At 37.0% G+C, this 24,061-nt stretch overlaps 1 protein-coding gene and 1 pseudogene across 2 annotated transcripts in view; both read right to left on the reverse strand.

Moving 5' to 3' along the window:
- HPSE2 (heparanase 2 (inactive)) overlaps positions 1-24,061 on the reverse strand; it is a 676,598-nt gene that overhangs the window by 562,554 nt on the left and 89,983 nt on the right. The gene's annotated exons all lie outside the window — the stretch shown is intronic.
- LOC122201923 lies at positions 122-21,817 on the reverse strand (annotated as a pseudogene).

The following is a 24,061-nucleotide window of genomic DNA, read 5'->3' on the forward strand; positions in this document are numbered from 1 at the left end:
AAAGTTAGAAGTTCACTAACAGGAGAAAATGTAAACAGATTGTGGGATAGTCATACAATGAAAAACAACTCAGAATTTTTAATTTTATTCATTATTTATTTTTTGAAATGGATCAGTTATTTCATTAAGTTCTTGGTAAGAAATTCAGAACACCAATTTGTGAGGATAAATTCCATTTGTGAGAGAAAACACAGAGCGGAAGTGGCTCTGAAGCTGAGAAACAGCTTTGATTTTTGGCAGAATTTGTGAATCCACAGCTTTCTGGTCAACCTTGCACTGCTCTGTAATCTCATATTTCTCCTTCTCTGTGTCAAAGATCTCACCTTCCTGGTGTCTGGGTTTGCATAGCTTCTTATTCTTGAAGTAAGCATCAGTGAGATGTTTTGGGATTTTTGCACTACTGGTATCAATTTTCATGTAGGTGACAACAACAAATTGGTGTGTTCTATGCAGAGGAACTCAACTAAGGGACATAGAGATCTGGTCACAAATAGCAAGCCACTGTTCAGTTGCTTCAGGAAAATCACCCTCTTGCCTCTGTGGCACCCAGTGAGGATGATCAAAATGGTCCCAGAAATGATGCTATCTCAGTTTTCTCACATGCTGAAAGGTCTTTTGCTTGGCTCAACAGCTTTTGAGGCACATCTTCAGTAGGAAAATACCTAGACATTCTGCAAAGTTTAACCACTCAAGTATCACCATTCTTGTCACCACCAGCTAGTTTTTTGACTATAGCAAGAATCTTCTCCTTCTGTTTCTTTTCAACCCTGGATTTAGCTGCTGAATACTTCCTCTTGTCCATGGCCTTTTTGGAATATATAGCTGATGGGGAGTATTCACCAATTCCTCTGACTACGTCAGAGTTTCAGCTAGAATGGGGCCTCCCCTTCTTGGGCATTTTAGCCCTGAGATTACTCTTCTTAACCTTGCACCAGGATCAGCTTTCTTGGCTTCAAGTTTCTTCTCCTTACTATCAGGCTTCTTGGCTTTTTCATCCACCATCTTGTAAGATGGGAAAGAATTAAAAAAATTTTTTAATGAACTACTGATAACACATAACTAAGATGAGCACTGGAATCATTATGCTAAACTTAAAAAGCTAGACACAAAACAATATATATGAAGTTTAAGAACAGGCAAAATAATCTATGGTGATAGAAATCTGAACAGTAGTTGCCCTGCAAGATGTGATGGACCAGAAAGGGACCTATTGTAAGGGACTTTCTGGATGATGGAAATGTTCTAGATCATGTTTAAGGTGATGGTTACATAGATGCATACTTTTATCAAAAGCAATCAAACTGTACACTTCAGATATTTGCAATTTTATGACATATAAATTTTATTCACATTTTAAAGTAACAATATGGGGGGGAGGAATTTTAGTTCCTACCAAAAGGCACCTAGATTTCAAAAGGCACCAAGTACCAAGTAAAATATAACTCAAATGACCCATACACCTTACATGAATCCAATTATAGACTCTTAACACAGCTAAAATGAAAGGTTTCAAAGTTTACTCACCTAATATTCTACAGATTAGAAAAGGCATACTCACTACAAAAAGACACAACAAGAACAGCAGGTAGCAACAGCATGGAGTGTCATCTGTTACCTGCTTCTTCACCTCCCCATAGTGTTCAACTTCTAAGGAAAATCCACCTGAACCCTCTGGAGACCAAAAGATGCCTATAAGCTTTCAGGCCTTGCCACCATAAGCTAGAAATAACTCCAGACAAAACTTATCATCAAAACAATAGCCAGGGCCAACCCAAAAGCAATCAGTTCTTTGGTAGCCCTATCAAGGTCATTCAAGTCAGTGAGACTAACCTTTCTCAACATTAACCCAGGATTCTAATCAAGCTGACATGGAGATGAACTTATTTTGTCCAGCTGGCTACAAAAACACATGCATGAAATCTTTCTTGCTCACCCTCATGCTAGCCTTTCCCTCTCCTCTTCCTGTTTCTTTTCTTTTTCACACATGCACAAACAGTCACGTCGTCATATGAGACAAGTGAACACTGAATCTTATGGGTAAAAAAACAGATGTTTTCCAATTATCCTTCACAAAACCATATTTTATATCGGGTTCTTCTATGGATTTATAGCCAATGAAGAGATGTTACTACATTAGCTCATGGAGGGGGATGATAAAAACTGGAAAGGAAGAGTCAGACAAGGCAAAGAGAAGCTATCCAGAAGGCTGCAATTGGAGAAGCATGACAAATGGGCAGCACAGTTTTAGAGGGTTCCGGCAGAAAGGCAGATTGCCTGACTGGGAGAGATTCTCCACAGCTGGAGCATCGCACACACCATCTGGAATTTTTTAAATCTGCTTTCCCCAGGTGATCTGATTCTCAGAGTGCCAGTGGAGATGAGAAAAGAAGTAATTGTATAGCTCAGAACAGCTCCAAATGCTCCCCAAATTAGTTAATGAAATCTTGTTTGAATCAGTTTCAGCTTCTCCTCCAAATTGAGCCTCTAGTTTTGTGTTGTTGTTTCCTCAAAAAAAAAAAAATTGAATGGTAGGAGTTTAACCCCTAAAGGTTTTCTGTACAGTGGAACAAAACAGGATTCCCAGCACAATGGGCAAAAATGGTGCTCCAACTGTCAGATCTGGCCCAAATTTCTCAATACAGGCCAACAAAGCTTCATTTTCAGTCTCACTTCTCTTGACTGGTCTTAGCACTACTTTTAGCTGTTGCCAAATGGAGAGCATACATACTGAGGTCCCCAGTTTTCTTCCCCAGATGGTCTAAACTTCAGAATTAAAATAAAGGAAAATGCAATTTTAAAAATTAGGAGCAACCACAAACTAAACTGTCATAAAAATGAAAGACCTTCATTTTCTTTTTCTCACAATATATATGTCCCTGTGAATGTGGAGGTGGGGAACAGTGGGGGAGTATATGCAAGAGAAAAAGTGATAGAGCTTACTGGGGATAGGAGGGGTCAGGGAAGGAATAAAAAAGTAGCAGGAAAGGAATTCTGCCTCTATCCTCTATCCTCATTTCTGTCTCCAGTTGACTTTTTTTTTTTTTTTTTTTTTTTTTTTGGTCTCTTATCTTGTACCAAAAGTATAAAGCAAACTTTTTCTACAAATGGCCAGATAGCAACTTGGCAACTATTTTATTTTAGGCTTTATGGGCCATGCGGGTTGGGTCACAAATACTCAACTCTGTCATTCTAGCAAAAAAAAACAACCATAGACAATATATAAATGAACAAACATGGCTTTGTTCCAATTATTGGATAATGAAATTTAGATTTCAAATACATCTCATATGTCATGAAATATTATTATTGTGGTTTTTAAGAACCATTTAAAATGTAAAAACCATTCTTTGCTCAAAAATCATGCTCAAAAACAGCAGGCCATATTTGGCCCATGGGCCACAGTTTGCCAATCCCTGTATAATACCAATGAACAACACCTCTAATAAAGGTTCAGTTCCAGAACTATACAATAACCACAGCAGGAGTCTCACATAATTCCTTACTCAGGAAAAACTCAGAGTAGAGTTTTTCAAACTTGAAGTATTCCATTATACCATGAGGAACTGTGGCAAACTTTTCATTCTCAGGATCACAGACGTCTAGAGGTCTAAATACATGTGTGTTAAAATAAATTCCTTCCCACTTTTAAACTTACAAAATTCTCCTACTTTATCTATTCTTTTTATGGATCTTCTTCACTCTTGTTGGCAAGAAAGGGTAGACTCTTGATGACCATAAACATTTTCAAGTATCTACTAGTACTTTACTTTGGTGATGATATAAATTAATATAGACAGCAGTACATTTCTTTTCTCTTTCTACCCCTGCCTTTTTTAAAAATGAAAACACTAATATGTCCACCAAACAAATTAGCATCTCTATGTTAGCAGACTATTTGCTGGGAACAACAAACTCATATGTCATTTTCAAAGATGAAAAAGAACTGGGTGCAAAAAGCAAGACCAGCTTATAACTTGTAAGTTTGGGCATGGAACTTTTCACAAGAGTTTTCACTAAAGGGACCATTCCTACACAAAGGTACCAAGCCAGGAGCTGGTGCTACAGATACGGTCCTGCCCTCAAAAAACTTACAGTCTAGTTGTAGAGACATAAGAGGCCCAAAGAAGAGTAATATAATAACCACAAACACTTTAAATAGTTTAATATATATTAAAATGTACAGCAATATAGAATCCCACACAGATATACTAAAAATGAAAGCTTAGAGAAATTGTATGAGAAAAATTCCAACTCAAAAACATGTTGGAAAAATTTTTCCTGCCTAGCAAAAACAAAATTAGAAAAATACCCCAAAATAATAAAGTGTATGTCCCTTACCTACTCCCCCCCCAAAAAAACCTATGGATAATAAATAAGGATCATCTTAAGAGAAAAAGAAGACACTTACTACAACTACAGTAAAGCATAAGAAATAGAGCACAAAAGATATACTAAAATGATAATATGGACATAAATAAATGTCCTTGTGGCATATATTAGGAGATATATTCTTATGTTTAAAGTCAACAGTGAATTTAGAAGTTTGAGCTAGTAGTGTTAAAATTCTACAGAAAATGCAAACATGTGGTAGAAATGCAAACTGGTATAGCCACTGTGGAAAACAGTATGGAGGTTTCTCAAAAAGTTAAAAATAGAACTACCCGACGATCCAGTACTTGCACTATTGAGTATTTACCCCCAAAATACAAAAACACTAATTCAAAGGGATACATGCATTTCTACTTTTACAGCAGTATTATTTACAATAGCCAAATTATGGAAACAGCCCAAGTGTTCACTGATACATAAATGGATAAAGAAGATGTGGTATTATATATAGTGGAATATTGCTCAGCTATTAAAAAAATGAAATCTTGCCATTTGCAACAACATGGACAAATTAAAGAGTTTCATGCTAAGCTAAATAAGTCAGTCAGAGAAAGACAAATACCATATGATTTCATTCATACATGGAATTTAAGAAAGAAAACAAATGAGCAAAGGGGAAAAAAGAGGGACAGACAAACCAAGAAACAGACTCTTTTTTTTCAATATTCACTGTTTATTTTGTTAGAAGTATTTATAGTGGATCTCACTTAATTTAATAGACGTTGAAACACCTACTTATTTTGTGAGATCCTTTGGTTATAAATTTGTAATCCTCCTTGTGGTGGTTGTGTGTGAAAAAGACTCTTAACTATAGAGAACAAACTGATGGTTACCAGAGAGGAAGTGAGAGAGAGATGGGTGAAATAGGTGATGGGGATTAAAGAGTACACTTATCATGAAAAAAATAGAATAAAATAAAATAAAATAAAATAAAATAAAATAAAATAAAATAAAATAAAATAAAATGAATGGATGTACAAACCATGTTGAAATATATGTAGAGAACTGTTTAAAGAAGCAAATAAAGATGTTTCTGAAAGTGGGGGAAAAAAAAGAAAGAAAGAAAATGCCAACATGGGCAACAGCGAAGAACTCAAGGAAACTAAGTATCTGGTGACAGGTACACATGACAAATAATCCAGGAACTCAGAGAAGGCTGAGGACTGGAGCAGTGATTTACAGAATACAGTTACACAGAGAGCCCTTCAGAAAAGAAACCCAGATGTTGAGAGGAAGGGGTGGCATACCACAGACGGTGATGATGGGAGTGAACTTGGGCAGGAAAGAAAGCTGCCTGCCCCACAGCAAAAGGAGTCAATCCATTGGAAAATAATGCAAAACAAACAAACAAAATAACGCCAGACCCAGACAGCAGGGGAAAACCAAACCTCAAGATAATCTAACATCTCTTCTATATAATCTACCTGTGACAATAATCAATGAGCATTTGAATCATAAAGTTATTTTGAGATTATCTAATCCTATGCATTAGTTTCATAGATAAATCTTCAACCCAGAAGGGAACTATCTTACACAAGGTCACATAATGAGTTGGTGACAGGTATAGACTTAGTCTGCACTCCCAGATAGTCCAATATGCTGTCCATTGCACTACACTGCCTCCATACCAAGTCCTCAAGTGAGGTGTCCATTCTGTTACTCTCTCAGGACTTTCTTGCAAGTTGCTTTCAGTATTTGAACTTACAACTGTAGGCCTGTAAATTCAATGCTTAGGAGAATAAAAGTAACTGGGTTTTATTGTTGTTTGTTTTTTATCATTATAGCCTTTCCATTACTGATTATATAGCCTTGAGCAAGTTACTTTACCCTCTAAACTTCAGGTTTTACATCTAGAAGATAATAGTGCCTCACACAAAGGACTATGGTAAAGATTAAGTAATATTTTACATATAAAGCATGTAGTATATGTCCCACAATATAATAAACAAGTGCTTGCTACTGTTAAAGAAAATATTCTCTCTCTCTCTTATTTATGCCCATGAGAAGCACCACAGCCTAGTGGTTAGGACAGTAAAGAGCATAGACTCTGGATGCCCCTGCTATCCCACTTCCTAACTGTGTGAGCTTGGGCAAATTACTTAAACTCTCTGTGTCTCACATTCCCTATCTTTAAATAGGGTTGTTGTAAGGATTAAGTGGGATATTGTATGCAAACAATATCTTAAAAAATAGAAATGCTTTAATAGGAGCATTTGTTAATTGAAAATTTTAACCTATAGAAACTTGCATCTGCTGAGAAGTACAAGAGAAAATTTTGGCTTTTCCCCATGGTTAGGTATGAGATAGTGACAATATATGCTTATAATAAGCTTGTGGTGGTTTTGGAGGGGGAGAGGAGAATGGGCCACCGAAATCCCTATCAGGATGTTTTCTGTGCATAATTAAACAGCCTGTAACTTGTTCTTTCCAGTCAAAGAGAAGAATTAAATGTACCACCCTTCCAACCTACCCCTACTTTCTCACAGATATTTGGTATGTAGTAGCTGAATTTTCTCATTAAACATTTTGAGGGCATTTTTATTTTTACTTTTTTATGTTTATTTATTTTTGAGAGAGAGAGAGAGACAGACAGACAGAATGTGAGTGGGAGAAGGGCAAAGAGAGAGAGACACACACACACACACAGAATCCAAAGCAGGCTCAGGCTCTGAGCTGTCAGCAAAGAGTCTGATGCGGGGCTCAAATTCATGAACGGTGAGATCATGACCTGAGCTGAAGTCAGATACTTAACCAACTGAGCCACTCAGGTGCCCCTTGAGGGAATTTTTAAATAAAGTTTTTTCTGCTGCATTTTCCCCAACTCTCCATGTCTCTGTTATCCACAGGTACAAAGGCCTAGGAGCCCAGTATCAGCACGATGGCCTTCAACTAAAGCCAAAATCCTAAATCTGGAACTGGGAGATCCACTGAGATTACAGCCAGTAATCTGTCCATAGGCATAGCCAATGGTCAGAGCCAGCAGTCATGAAGTAAGCAAAATTAATATCCAAGACCTAAGCCAAGAGCCATAAAACAAAGTTGGCAGGGAGAGGCGAGGAAGGGAAATGGGTGTCAAAGCTAAGCCAAAGGAGTTACAAACACCTCATATTACCAGAACCACCTAGAGTCCATTGCAAACTGTTACTGCTGCTTTAGGCACAGTCTCCTTAAAGACCACTGACCAATGGCTGAGCCATAAGGAACAGTCAGTTTGGAAGGGAACATCTTAGTTCTGTGGCTCCTTCGTCAATTCTCCTATTTTCTAGTTTCCCTTATCATGGTGTGCTATTTCTAGCAATGTAGGCTTAGATGTGAATCTCTTCCTTCTTGGGCCAGTAATTTAAGCTCTGTGAACCTCAGCTAGCTCATCTGTACAACGATAATAGTAAGTTTTATCTTCATAGATTTGGTTTAAAGATTGCATGAGAATACATGTGAAAATCTTGAAGATTTGACAAAATACAAGTGAAGCTTTTGTAAGACACACTATAAACAAAAAGATAAATGTTAATATCCCTAATAATTCAAAAACTTCTACAAATCAGGATGAAAAATATAAATAACACACACAGAAAAAATGGCAAGGAATTAAAAGGTAATTCACAGAAAATATACAATTTGCTCAACCACACTGGGGATCAGGGCACTGCAAACTAAAGAGGGAGGTACCACTTTTCAGCTTGGCAAGAATTAAAGGGACTAATAATACCCATGTTGGCAAGGATATGGGCAAAAGGATACTCCTATAACACAGTTGGAGGAAATAGAAAGCTTTTAGGTAGGCAATTTGCCTGTAACATTTAAAACGTGACTTTTTATTCCATCAATTCTACTGCTAGTAAACTATCAATCAGAAATACTATCATAAATTCATAAAAATATATGTACGGGATATGCATTAAAATAACTAAGTTGCATATATATATGTGTGCCTATATATAGATATTTTATATTTATACTGGCCAAAAAGAAAACCACAGGTCCAAAATGGCATCAGTTAGGCTGTCATAAAACCACAGCTTAATACCTAATCTAGTTGCAGTTTCAACATCCTCCAGAAATTTGTCTTTTTTTAATTTTTTAAAAATATTTATTTTTGAGAGACAGAAACAGAGCACGAGCAGGGGAAGGGCAGAGAGAGAGGGAGACACAGAATCCGAAGCAAGCTCCAGGCTCTGAGCTGTCAGTACAGAGCCCAATGTGGGGCTCGAACCCACGAACTCTAAGATCATGACCTGAGCCAAAGTCAGACACTTAACCGACTGAGCCACCCAGGCACCCCCCCCCCCCCAACCGAAATGTAAGTCTTAACAGGTCAGTCAGAATTTTTCTGATCAGTGCCAATGAGGTTATTTGACCACCTACTTTCCCCTCTAAGGGAAAGTGACCTTGCCTGGAACAATCCTTTTCATTTGCTAATAACTTTCTTACCCCACCCTCATTTTTCATTTTGTGCAAAATTTTTCATTTTGTGCAACTCTTGGAGCTCCCCTCTACTCGCTAGATGGGATGCTGCCAATTCTTGAATCATTTAATAAAACCAATTAGATCTTCAAATTTACTCACCTGAATTTTGTTTTTTAACATAATGTTGCTATAAATGTTACATATACACACATAAATATGTTTATATGTGAAGAGAAAAGGTCTGGAAGCTTATACAGCTGTTAATGGTATCAATTCCAGGGAAGTGGGGTTGGAGAACATGGGGAGGAGGGGCCTTATATTTTATATACATTTATAATGTATTAAATATGTACATAGCATAGAATTTTCTCCAATAGAATGAAATTCTTTCATAATCTTTAAAGAAAAAAAAGAAAATGTTTTGCAGATTATAAAGCAAAGCACAGTTGTTATTTTTCTTTTTTTTTTATTTTTTTTAATTACATTTATTTATTTTTGAGAGACAGAGTGAGACAGAGTGCAAGCAGGGGAGGGGCAGAGAGAGAAGGAGACCACAGAATCCAAAGCAGGCTCCAGGCTCTGAGCAAGCATTCAGCACAGAGCCCAACGTGGGGCTCGAACCCACGAGCCATGAGATCATGACTTGAGCTGAAGTCAAACACTTAACCAACTGAGCCACCCAGGTGTCCCAGGGTATTATTTTTCTTAAATATACCTTATCAACCAAAAGAAATTTAGGATGACATACAGATGTGAAGTGTTATTCTTTATTACCAGAATTTCTCACTTAAAATTATTTTTAAGTCAAGAAAAAAAACAATTGTGCCAAGTCTTCCATATACATAAAAATACAGTAATTCTAGGTTTAAGGTATAAAATCATAGCTCTAGAAAATTTCCTTGTAAACTTTATCAAGTCTAGTGACCCTTTTTAACTGTTATTCTCATGCTTAAAGCATATTATAGACATTAATACTATTCTTAAGACATGACACCATCTCTACCTACTTGTCCTCTGAAGTAATTACCCCAAACTAAAAATTCCTTCTTTTTAAATCTTCCCCTTTTCTCAGTTTATTAAATCATTCTAAATTTGAACATATTTCTCTCAGGTACAAGATCACCAGCTCAATTTTGTGAGATAAGCAAATTAGACACAATTGCTTTCCATTTCATCATTCAAGGTAACATAAAAATGTTACAAGTTCATCAAAAAACAAGAATTCCAATAAACCATGTTAAGTTCAGAGGCAAATAGAGCTTTTTTTTTTTTTTTTTTTTTTTTTTTTGCCCTTTTCTGTTCCTGGTTCTCCTTTAGTACTGCCTCCCAATTTATCCCAAGCACCCTCCCAACAAAGCCTGCTTTCTGGAAAGGATCTGAAAAGTAAATTCATGAGTAAAAAACATACAAATAAATAAAGCTATAACTGTTAAATTTCAGAAATTGATTTTTAAAATTACACATGAGTACCCAATATTGCGAGGTTCTATATATGATGTGAACCAAATTGATGGGCCCTACCCTCAGAAAACACGGAAGAACAGATAAATAAACAAGTAGTTAGACTAAAGTGTGGTTTGCTATGATAGAGTTAAGACACAGTGTTATAAGAGGGAAGGTCTAACCAAGTGCAAAGGGTCAGAGAATTCTAGAAGAAATATCTAAGCCAAGGAGTAAAGAGTGAACATCAACTAGACAAAGGTACATGGGAAGAAGAATGAAGGCATGAAGAATGCCTTCCTGACATTTCTGAAATCACATCACCCCAATTCATCCAAAATATATGTCTGACTCTGATGAGCAGTAAAGTGGGAACAAAATTCAAACCTTCTAACTTCCAGTTCCTTTCATCATTTGGAATACTCTATCCCTCGCATCCTCTCCTCTCTTCAGCTTCAAGTGGTCATGGAAAACAACTGAACTGGTAAAAAGAGAAGTCACAGAAGATCACAAATGCAGAGCACAAAGAGAATAGGTATAGGCAGGCAGCTGGGGAAATGGTTTTGTAAGACTTTCTCTGAAGGACAAATGTTTAGGACAAAACAAAATTCCCAGCAACGGTGTATATGCCCCTAAAGACTGTAGTTTTGACAGGGCAGTAAATATTCAACCCAATGTCCAAACAGAACAAATATCTGGATAGTCTGTGCCAAACCAAGATTAAAAACTTCTGAAATAAAGGGGCACCCGGGTGGCTCAGTTGGTTAAGCATCTGACTTCAGCTCAGGTCATGATCTCGTGGTCCACGAGTTCGAGCCCCATGTCAGGCTCTGTGCTGACAGCTCAGAGCCTGGAGCCTGCTTCAGATTCTGTGTTTCCCTTTCACTCTGCCCCTCCTCTGTTCATTCTCTCTCTCTCTCTCTCTCTCTCTTCCTCTCTCTCAAAAATAAACATTAAAAAATTTTTAAAAAAAACTTCTGAAATAAAAAATAGCCAGTAATAAATTTATCCATTTTCAGCTAAGCAATATTTAGAGGGGAATTTATAACCTCAAATGTCTCTGCTAGAAAAAAAATCTCAAATCAATAACCCGAGCTCCCACCTTTAGAACCTAGGAAGCGAAGAGTAAACTCAATTCACAGCAAAGAGAGGAAAGGAAATAATAAATATTACACTGTAAATCAATTAAGTAGAAGATAAAAATGCAGTAGAAAAAAATAAATAAAACCAAAAAATGCTTCTCAGAAAAGGTTAAAAAATTTTTTTCCAAACTTTTAGCAAGTCCCACTAAGGAAAAAGATGAGAAGACAGAGCACCAAAATCAGGAATGTAAAAGGGCACATAACCACTGAATCTACAGAAATTAAAAGATTATAAAGGAGTATTATGAACAATTTTATGTCAATAAATTAAATAACGTAGATGAAATGAACAAATTCCTAGAAAGACACAAATGACGAAAATTGCCTTAGAAAGAAATAGAAAATTTGAATGAACCTATAATGAGTAAAGACACTAAATTAGTAATTTAAAATCTTTGCTCAAAGACAAAACCAGATCCAGATGACTCTACTGGTGAATTCTGTTAAGCATGTAAGAAGAAATAACACCAATCCTTCATGAACTCTTCCAGAAAATGGAGGAGGGAATACTTCCCAACTCATAGGACGTCAGTGTTCCTCCAAGAGTGCTTTCTAAACTTGCTCTGAACAAAACCTAGGATCACAGAACTCAGTTAATGCTGATATCTTCAGGTTCCATATGGATTCATAAGGCCAGATAGGAAGCTGGAAATGTCCAAATACATGTTAAGAAAGCTCTAGAACCAACCTGGACTTCAAAAGTCCTTTAAAAATTTAAGACTATCTCATGGAAAAATTGAGAATAGCTCCCTTAAAAAGCCATAAACGGGGCACCTTGGTGGCTCAGTTAGTTAAGAGTCTGACTCTTGATTTCAGCTCAGGTGATGATCTCACGGTTCCTGAGTTCAAGCCCCACATTGGGCTCTATGCTGAAATTGCAGAGTCTGCTTGGGATTCTCTGTCTCTCTCTCTCTCTCTCTCTCTCTCTGCCCAGCCCCAGCTTGCGCTCTCTCTCTCTCTCTCTCTCTCTCTCTTTCACTCTCCCTCTCTCTCTCAAAAATAGATAGATAGATAGATAGATAGATAGATAACATTTTTTTAAGCCATAAAGGACCTTTTCCCCTATTTCTGCCCAAAGAAGTTAGTAACAAATATTCTGGCTTGCAGGGAAATACTAGGACCAAGTCATGGGAGCTAGGTGTCTCAGTTCTCAAATAACTTTGTAGTTTTTGGACATCCTTATTGGTTTAGGTGATATCTCATATTTGAAGTTACTACATCTATGGAAAACAAGTGATTTTCCAGTTTAAAAAAAAAAACTTATATTTAAGACTATATTGCAAAAAAACAAAAACAAAAACAAAAAAACCCTTTTTATTCCCTCTCTTCTTCCTTCTTATATACTTAATTACATGCATACCATAGTTATATCCATATAGTACCAATACTCAACTTCACAGTTACAAGTGACACTGAAAAGTGATTAGCTAAATCAGCATGAAATGGCAATGATGTATATGATAGCCATATAGAATTTTTACTTAGTACTCAGTGCTGTCATGTATCATCTCACCTAATGTTTACATTGTCCATGTTTATTCTCATCTAAAGAGGGTTATATAGCTACTGCAACTACTATAACTGTAACAGCCTCTTATCTGATAAACTGAAAAAAAACTATGCCTACTTAGACAAATCAGATTGGGATATTAATAAAACTGGGATAGAGGTAGAGAAACAGAGTCTACATATCTAGGTATTGAGATTTGGGGGAAAGAACAGACCAACATTTTTCAGGACTGTTGCCCAGAGCAATTTAGAGAGAGATGTTTAAAGACTTTTTTTTAAGTTTATTTATTTGTTTTGAGAGAGGGCACAAGTTGGGGAGAAACGGAGAGAGAGAGGGAGAGAGAGAATTGCAAGCTGTCAGCACACAGCCCAGCAGAGGGCTCAAACTCATGAGCCATGAGATCATGACTTGAGCCGAAATCAAGAGTCAGATGCTTGGGGCAACTGGGTGGCTCAGTTGATTAAGCATCCACCTTTGGCTCAGGTAATGATCTCACCGCTTGTGAGTTCAAGCCCTGCATCAGACTGTGTGCTGACAGCTCAGCACAGAGCCTGGAACTTGCTTCAGATTCTGTGTCTCCCTCTGTAGGCCCCTTCCCCGTTCATGCTCTCTCTCTCTCTCTCTCTCTCTCTCTCAAAAGTAAATAAAAACATTAAAAAAAAAAAAGAGTTGGACGCTTAACCAACTGAGCCACCCAGGCACCCCTAAAGACTTTTTTTTTAAGTTTTTCTGTGTGTGAATAATGTAACAACACCAAAAGCATGACCCATAAAAGAAAAAAAATGATAAACTGTATTTCATCAAAATTAAGAATTTCTGCTCTTTGAAAGACACTGTTGGGAGAATGAAAAGACAAGCCACAGACCAGGAGAAACTATTTGTAAATCACATATCTGATAACACTTTTATCTAGAATATATGAAAAACTCTCAAAGCTCAATTACAAATGAACAAAGCAATTTTTTAAATGGGCAAAATATTACTTCTCCAAAGATCATTTACTATTGACAAATAAGCACATGAAGTGATGCTAACATCATTTTTCATCAGGGAAATGAAAATTAAAACCATAATTAGATACCACTGTCTTTCCATTAAAATGGCTAAAATTACAAAGACTGATCATACCAAGTATTGACAAAGATGTAAAGCTACTAAAACTTCCATACAATACTAATGGAAAGTAAAATGATTACAACCACTATAAAAAAAACCAGTTTGGTAGTTTCTTAAAAAGTTAAACATTCACTTGCTAGAGAATTAAATGATATATCCATACAAAGATTTGCGCAAGAATATAAATTGTGGTTGTATTTGTGATAGTTAAAAACTGAAAAAAACAAAAACAAAAACAAAAGATGTCCATCAACAGGTCAATGGATAACCAAATTGTGGTATAGTGATACAACAATTATTCAGCAATAAAAAGGAATAAATTATTGACATGTGCAACAACATGGATGAATCTCAAAATAATTATGCTGATTAAAAGAAGCCAACAAAAAACAATACATATTGTATGATTCCATTTGTATAAAAAAATTTTTAATGCAATCTGATGTATAATGACAGAAAATAGGTCAGTGGTAGCCTAATGACAGGCGAGCCAGAGTGAAGCAGAAAGAACGTATTACAAAGGGACATGAGGAAACTTTTGGGGTATACAGATGCATTCATTATTTTGATTGTGGTGATGATTTCACCTAGATTTGAACCCAGATCTGTCTGTCTTCAAAGCCCATATTCTTTACACTGTTCTAATCTACGGGAAAAGTGGTTCTTTACACTGTTCTAATCTATGGTATGGACATGACATTGTAATTATCTTTTAAAAAGAAAAAGATAATTTCATATTATAAAATTATTTCATTTGGGTTTTAAGTTTTTAGTCTAATGTTCCTTGTGGAAAACTACTTTAATATGCACCAGTTTGAACTATATTGGCAAAAAACAGTAATAATAATACTTATAAAATGCTTTCATTGTTTCTTACTTTTCTAGCAAACAATATAAACCAGGTCTATAGCATTTGGGAAATAATGGCTTTGAGGACAAATACTATGATGCATTTCCTTCTTAAAGCCACAGATTCTGTCAGGGTCAGGGTATCTTTGGCATTGACTATGGACAGCCTGGAACCAAGTGCTCTTAGTTATATGAGAAAGTAATGTTTAGAGTTCATCAAATTGTTTTGCTTGGCGTTATCTTGACACTGCTCAATCATTTTGTAAATCCGAGTGATGCCAAGTCTACATGTTTCTGATTTAGTTCCACTTAGCAAATCAAAGTGCTGCTTTATGAATGCTGTTTGAGATTTAAGGCAATACCCAACTGGTATCCTTTGAAATAAGGAGACTGAGTCAGAAGCCATCATTCAAGTGGCAGATGGGTTAAAGATGCTTTATACAAACCAGCTTTATCAGTTTCCACTGAAGTTTATGCTCTTGCCAAATGCATTCTCTTAGAATATACAATGAGATTTTTTTTTTCACATTTATAGGCCAAAATTCCTCTTTCAGCCACATCTTGCTTCAGTTTATTTGGAATAAGTTTCTATCTCTTTTATATAATGCTGATTATGGGATATTTGAAGTCATGTTGCTTGAATTCTAGAAGAGTCAAGAAATGTAGCAGAGCTGATAGGGAAATGACGTACAGAGAACATGAGACCAGGGCTAGTAGAAGGGCTCACATTCAAAGGCAAATAGATGAGAATTAAGTAGAAAGAAATAACAATGTGTATAAGCACAGATCTTTCTTCAAAATGAAGGTGGTGCTGAGATGGAGTGAATGGAGATAATCTAGGTGTCTGGAATTTTTAAATATTGCCATATATTCACATAGCTAAATAGAGAGACTGGTGCTAATCCCACTTTCTCTCTTCCTCTCTCTTAGTTTCTCACCCACTTTCATGATTCTACAACTCTCTAAATGTTTTGTTCTATTCAACAATAAGAACAAGTGTGGTGCAATGAGAGTTTAAAAAAGAGAGAAAGAAGGAAGAGGAGGAGGAGAAGGAAGAGGAGAAAGGGAGATGAGAAAGTACTAGATGGGAAGAAATAAGAATGAAGAGGAAAGAAAAAGAAGAGTATGGAAATACCTGAGTACCTTTATCACTAAAGCAGTTTTAAAAAGATTTTTGACACTCTTCCCATCAATAAGTTGGCTCTATGTCCTCTCCCCTTAAATCACAGTAGTCTTTTGGCTGCTTCTACCAGTACAGTATGGCAGAAGTGATACTATGTGATACCCAAGATTAGGTCATTAAAGGCCAAACAGCTTCCATCTGGTTCTTTTGGAATATTTGTACTCTGAAAGGTCCCTCTAAGTACTCTACTGCTTGGTACCCAACCACCACAAGAGGCCATATGTAGGCGCTCTATTCAACAGGCCCAGTTGAGTTCAACTTGTAAGTTATCCTATCCCAGGCATCAGAAATGTAAGTGAAGAAGCCAGGACCAGCTTTGTAGGCACACAATGTATACAATCACACAGGGCCCACACTCAGAAGAGGAGCCTTATCCTTGGTTTAATCTCTATTGTTGCCATCTTACAATTCTTAATAATTTTATCTTTGAACTTGTGTTCTATAAGTGAAGTCTAATGGAACATGAGTGTGAGCAGAGGAGATGCACACAATATGCGTATCTGCCACAGTTCCTTGTTGTTCCATTAGCATATAGCTTTCATGATGCTCACTACACAGCTTCTATAACACGCTTACCTTACATTCAAAGCCCTGTGCTCATAAGACCTCTGTGCTTAGTTTAAATGTCACTATCTTAAATTCTAAATGATTGTATCTTTTAACTTGTATTCATTAAGTCAAGTCCATGGGACAATGCAGCATACACACATGAACAGAGGCAATATGCACAAAATGCATATCCCTGCCCTACCCCACCCTGACACCTCTTTCATGGACAGCCTTTGTGATCTCTACAAGCACAGAATTCTGACGGATCCACAATATGTGTAAGTTTAGGGAGACCAAAGTGAGTCCAGAATAAGCATGTTTTACGTCTATGATTGAGTAAGCAGAGGCACTAACAGCCTTCAGAAGACATACTTTTCATTCAAACTAGAACTTGCTTTGAATGCAGGAAAAATGCAGTGGCATCCTAAGAAACTGGAACAGCCAAGGAAACCTATCATACCCTCTTACTCACGTTCCTTCCCCATATTATCCAACTACTTACAATGTAAATGAGGACGTAAAAAGAAAGGGAAAGACAGAACCCATAGTTCTTTTTCCTTTTGATTCTTCCTTATTCATCAGTAAGCCAAAGGTAGAGAATGTTGGTAGAATGTGTGCATTATCAAAGAGTGAAGTAAAAACTGTTGAAGTGGACTGCACATCATTTCTACTGTCATGGTAAGATCAAAATACATACGCATGTGTGAGCCGCAAAATACAAATCATGAAATTTCTGTGGTTCTGCATACAAGTCAAATACTCTTACTTACATTCGCATTTAAAATTCACATTGTACAATGTAAAGATGAATAATGGTCCACCTCCTCCCACTACTGCTTCAATCTCTTTACAACATCATCTATCACTTAGCCTAGATCCAAAATGGGGAACTCACAAACTCTCTAAGTCTTAGGTTCCTTATCTGTAAAATAGGGATATTGAGACTTCACAGGATGGTTGGAAGATTAAAAATAATGTCTTTAAAGCCCTTACTTAGTACACTATCTGGACATATTAGTTATTCAGTAAGTAGTACTAGAGTACTATTCTACTGTGAAAAATAATGATGACGATGACACACTTTTCTAAAACTAATTCATTTTTAGACATTTTTAGACAGCTTTAGTTCACTGTGTGAACTAAAACATGTCTCTTTTCAAATTATACCAGTCCTATTCCATGAGGTCCTAGGCTCTACAGGCCATGGTTAATCCTTCCTCCACAGCTCTTTAGATGAAAGACAATGACAGGGTCTGTCATTTTGAGAACTAAAGAGTTGCTGCACAGCCTATTCAATATCTTTGCTAAGGCTGAACTCTCCAGTTAAACCCCTGAATATTGCACAGTTGGCTGATATTGCTCCCTCAGAAATTCACAGGTATTCTGTGTTATACTCTGTGTTATACCTAAGCAGGTAACTTGATATCACCCACCTTACATAGCCAGTCTCAGCCACATTCTCAGGCCATATGAACTTCAACTGAAAGCTTTGGGGGGTGAGAAATTCTTGACCAGACTTTTGGTTCCAGGAGGGCAGAGATTTTGTCACCTTTGTTTACTGCTAAATTTCTGGGTTCATACTAGATACACATTATTTGTTGAATGAATGAAAAAACAAATTCACAGGGAGCATAAGCACCATTAGGTATGTCATTACTTCCACCCTATTTTGTAGGAACCTCAAAGTTCATATTTGCCCAGGTCCTAAACTAAGGCCTTAACATGCAAGATACAAAAATATCTGAATGTCAAAAATTACATTATGTCATTTGGTAGCAAAAAGCAAACAAAACAAACAAACAAAAAACTCTAATATGTAATTGCTATCTATAAAAACACATAAAAAGAAGAGAATAACAGAGAGACAATTTTATCCTCCAGCACTGAGCATGCCTTTAATTAGAGATCTCTAATTTACAGCTCTACAACTAAAACAAGAGTTAGAAAAGTGAGAAGACGTGTAGAAAAATAAAGTTTTGGAAATAGTCACTATATCGAAAATCAAAAGAAACCAGGTACATTTCATCCAGAGAAGCTGAGCCTTCAAGAATTTAAAGGAATACTACATTAATAATGGTGAATGGCTGTTCTGTTTCCATTGTAACAGAACAAAAGGAACCACCTTCAGTTATAGGAGATCTTTATACTGAAAATCCAAATTCATATCTCAAGGGATAAGAAACACTGGCAAAGACTGCCAAAAAGAGATATGAATTCTTCAAGTCTACAGACTTTGATGAAAAAAAGTATCCATCTTTCTAAGATTATTTAAGTGGATTTCTGCTCAAAAGGAAAGTGTGAACTTTCCTTGAGATAACCTCAAGATCATTATTTCCAAAAACTTTTGAAGCAGAAGCAACTGTGAAAAATAGGACATTTCCAAGTACCTAAGGTAAATAACATGTCTAGGAAAAAACTTTTCTAATCCTCCATTTCACTTTTTCTAAGATATCTTACATTTAAATAGTATTTCACAATTTACAGTGGACTTTCATGTTTTTCACCTCTAGTTTTATTATGACATGATACCCCAGATCGCCTGCCTAAGCTTGAAGGTTAAAGGGGATGAGAACAGATCAGAAGTCTTAGATTTAAATAAACTTAGAACAGAAACTCACAAAGGCCTCATATATGATGGACAGTGTAGGTTCACAGAGTAAAAGACAAACAGAAGGACAAGACTGCGAAGACAGATCCAGGGCACAGAGACTACTAACCAGCAGTCAAGGTCTTTTCTTCCTCAGGCCAGACAACACTATTTAGGGTGCACTGTAGGTACTCCAGAGGGCAGTGGAGAGTTCTCCATCCTTTCCAACCATCTGGGCATTCATTTCTGCGTGGAAAGAGGTGTTTGTTGGGAGGGACCCTTTTCCTCCAACAAATACGTTTTTGGTGTCAATAATGGATAAGAAAATGTCTTTAAGGAAAAAGAACAAATGGCAAAGACATGAGAATTTTGCAAAAAGCTGAAAATGCCTGTGAGCTAGAAGGCATTATTCTTTTGCAAGTCTAAATAAATTAAAGGCCTGCAAAATTGTATGGGAATGTGCAAAAGGCTTTTTTTTTTAAGTAACTGCTCAAGATTTTCTCCCAAGAGTCATTTCAGGCCTAGTCACCCCATTTTCAATCTGAAACAGAAGGTACAGCTATTGGAAAAAGTCTGCTGTTCACAGCCAGGTCAGAAAGTCCGAGGTTTGTTTGGCTTGTGCCCTTTGCAGAGAGGACCATAAAACTCCATTCCTCCCCATCCTGAAATAAATGCTAGTCAGAATAATGTTCCCAGAATGTCAACAGAATGCCACAGAGAAACATTTGCTTTTCTTGGTAACCAGTGCATTTAAGGGCACTGAAGTCCATATTTTCAATTCCAGAGAACTAAGGGCAATGACAATGATTTCAGGCTTTTTTCCTCCTAAAGAAAATGCTTGAGAAAATTAAGATGTAAAATGGTTTCTTTTCTAGCAAATATGTATTGACCCCTTTCACTAAGAAACCACTTGGTGCACATTAGCTCCCAGGTAGGTCAAAAGCCCTCACAGAAGGATCCAAATTTTCTCAGGGCATGGGTTTCCCCTTATACTCAGAGAGTTATTTTTAAAGTTAGATATTTCTGCAAACAAGCCAACTCTGAGTCTCCCTGGGGAACCATTTTTGCTGGGCAGGTTGGCTCCACTGGTTAGAAATTGATTTGAAGGAGGCAAATAATTTGAATTGTATTCCTTAAAGGCCAATATTCTAAAAAGCAGAAACAAAAGCAAAAATAAGAAAACCTGGTAAGACCAGAGATTGCACCTCTTATAAATTTATGCTAGCAAAATCAGTGTGATTATATCTGAAGAAGTTAACAGAGTAGGAGCTGAAAAACAAGTCAATGAACCAATTGGTCCCTTAGTCAGTGCTGCCCAACACACAGAAGGTACATAAAAAGTAACAAACTGAGCAGTGAAAAAGATCAGCATTGCTTATTTTGTAGTTCTCCCTCTTCTGGTCTATATCCTTCACACCTCCAGCTCAAAGTATATCTTGACCACCAACTATTCTACCTCTAGCACTGCTTATTCTCCTCTCCTCTACCACCCCCTCACTTGGCCTGCAAAGCAAGCCAAATGCAAGAATCTGTAAGTATATCCAGAATGTATACTAGTGTGCCTCACTGCCCAGCAGCAGCAAAGAAAAATCCAAGAGGAGGTTTCTCTTGCTAAGTTCAGCCATGAATGCTCAATATTAAATCATGAAAGAGGAAGGAAACCTGGAGTTTATACAGATCAACTCCTATTTTCAAAATAAGGAATGTGAGGTCCAGTGATATGGAGTAATTTGTCCAAGTCCGTGTGCTGGGGCTAATGCAGAGACCCAAGATTACTTCCCAGCACCTCAGCTGGCCAGGCCAGGACTAGTTGTCTACCTCATTTCTAAGCAACAAGAAACTACAATAAAAAGATAGGATCTGAACACTGGTTTTTTCTTCATGTGTCTCTTTTTCTCACCCAACGATTTTCACATTATCCTTTTCCACCTTGAATTCCTTCTAAGATATCGGTAATACTGGTACACAAATCTATTTATTCAATATTAAAACTTTCCTAAATGAGCCAGAAGCGATATTTATTAAAAACATTGATAGGAAATGAAAAATAAAAACTGGATATGAGTATAAGAGGCTTAGAGATAATATCTGTGAAGCTATTTTTATGAAGAGAAATGACTGGAATTTTATCCTGATACGGACTGAGATTAGACAAGAACACTAAGAAATGAGAAGTGCTTTCAGAGCAAAATCCCAATTTCTCAGTTTGGCATTCAAGGGCCAAAGGTTGCTCCCAACTTTTTTTTTTATCTCCGCTACTACTACTCACAGCATTCTATGTTCTAACCATACCAGACATCTCATCACTCCTCAGTATCCATAGCAAGCACTCATCTAATTCCTTTTTTAGGCTTATTGCTCTGTCTCGAATACTGTCATTGTCCCACCCACACCTCTGTCACCAGGCAAAACCACACTCAAAGTGCACCACAAATGATCAGGGCTACTTGAGGCCTTTCCAAAACAGCAGACAAATGTGAACTTTTTCTCTCCCAGTTTATTCCTTCCCAGAATGTTGTCTATTTCAGAACTTACACACTCCGTCTTCCGTGCACAGTGTAGTACGTCTGCTTCTATCAGCAGAGGCTGAGTACCTGAATAGCTGGGAATCAGTTTCCAGCCCAGAGTGCCAGCCCTCAGACTAGCCCAAAGAAGCCACACAATGTTTCTTTCATTGAACTGCAGATTTAGAAAGAAGGAAGTATTATTAATCAGCATGAAATAATCCACATATGGTAATACACAAGAGTACTTTAATCGAAAGAGTTTAAATGACGACTTCTGTATATATTTGAATTGGATTTCTTACAGCAAATTAATTGTCCTTATCTCATCTTTCACTCAAAGAACAAATGTTTTCCACATCTTGAGACTTTGTCACAAAATGAAGACTCCTTTCTGTTTACTACTACACAAAAAAAAGAGAACCATTTCTCTTCTTCTGAGGATTGACAAGAGTTCAAACTCCATCCAACTCCCAAATAAGATCATGCAAAGAATCATTTTCCCATCTGTTGAATCCAAAAGACTCCCAGCAATTCCCAAACTCTAGACATCTTCATTGAGAAAAACACAGCCACCTATGGATGAAATGTATGTATCACTAGTTTGGAGAATGTTTGGTTTTCTCTGTATTATTCCAAGTCTAAAATTGCAGAATGAGAATGATTTTGGAAGGTTAGGGTCTAGAATTTTATTTTCACTGCATTTAAAAGCATATAACAGGCAAAGGATGAAAACTAGAGCCATGCACTGGTATTTGAAAAATCGTGTGTACTCTTAAAAACACATTTGCAAATCATAAATGTTTGTAAACTTAAACAATAATGGACAGGGGCCATATTTTGCATCCCTGTGCCATCTTAATCCATCAGTGTTGACATTACCGCAGAAAAACTTCCCTTTCATGGTTAGTAGTCTGTCCCTCTCAGCAGATCTATGATACTTTCTGGCGTCCCACACAGGGAATTATTTAATTTAATTTCTAAGGGCCAGATCCTGCCCTTGGATACATGTGAGTTGTAAGTATTGACGTCAATGGAAATTCTGGGTGTGCATCTGAGGGCAGACCATGGTCCTCTGCATATTCCTAACGTGACTGCTGAAATTCTCTTTGCTAAGATTGGTCTGATTTTGGCTCCCTTTCTCTTAAATGTGCACACAATACCAGAAGTGATGCATGAAGGCTGTGAACAAATGAAGAACTTCAGAGCCGGGTTGGATCCTATGTGGCCTTCTGACCTAAGGAAAGAACTAGATTTTAAGTCCTCTTTGTTTCACGGTCTGTTATTGCCCTGATGATCAGCCCAGAGCAAGATTTTTCATTTCCAGATCCATCTCCTGGTTAAAGAGAAAATAAGGCTTAGATTCTAATTAATGCTAATAATTTTTAAAACAGTTGTTAAGAGTATTAGAATGAAAGCTGCACTCAATTCCAAAGTAATCTGTCTGTCTTTAGCCACTAAATTATGGTATCTTTTACTTGTTGTTTTTCACTGAATTAAACTGTAAACCTAATAATTCCAGGACATCTTTGAACTTGTATCCAAATAAAGACAAACTAGTAAAGTAGCAATCTGGAACCACCTGGAAACCTGAGACTCATCCCATACTCATCACTCTTATCTGATCTCCACTCCATCTTGTCCACATACACAAAATCACGCTTACACACTTAGTCACCAACACCTTTCAATTCTATCTCCTTAATAACTCGAGCCTCTCCCTTCTTCAGCTCCACTATCCTTAGCCCTGATCATTTTTTTCCCCAGACAACTGTAATAGTCTCATTGTTCTGGTCTCCTGTTCCCCTAATCTTGAACACTATCCATTTTCCACACGGGTGGTAGAATAATTCCTCCAAATGCCTAATATAAGAATGATACTCTCATTAATAAAATCCCGTGGCTTTCCATTAGGTTCAGGCAATACCTAACAGTCCATTATCTGAACTCTCAACAAACTGCAAATTCAGCAATCTAGATCTTTCCACCAACCCATCCATCAAGTTCAATAAGATTTAGAAACTCAGAATTAAGCTCTGAATTCTTCACAATTTTTTAAGACCCTCAGTGATAATAAACATGCTATTTTGTAGAATTGGGTGCCACGCATAATTAAAAAACTGAAAATATACACAACAGATTTCAGTTTTAAAAATTATGAAGGGAGGAGCATCTGGGTCGCTCAGTCGGTTAAGTGTCCAACACTTGATTTCAGCTCAGGTCATGATCTCACGGCTCATGGGTTTGAGCCCCGTGTCAGGCTCTGTGCTGACAGATGGAGCCTACATGGGATTCTCTCTCTCCTCCTCTCTGTGCCTCTCCCCTGCCTGCAGGTACACACACTCTCTCTCTCAAAAGTAAATAAACATTTTTTAAAAAATCACT

This window comes from Panthera leo, chromosome D2 (assembly GCF_018350215.1).
Source record: "Panthera leo isolate Ple1 chromosome D2, P.leo_Ple1_pat1.1, whole genome shotgun sequence".
NCBI lineage: Eukaryota > Metazoa > Chordata > Mammalia > Carnivora > Felidae > Panthera > Panthera leo.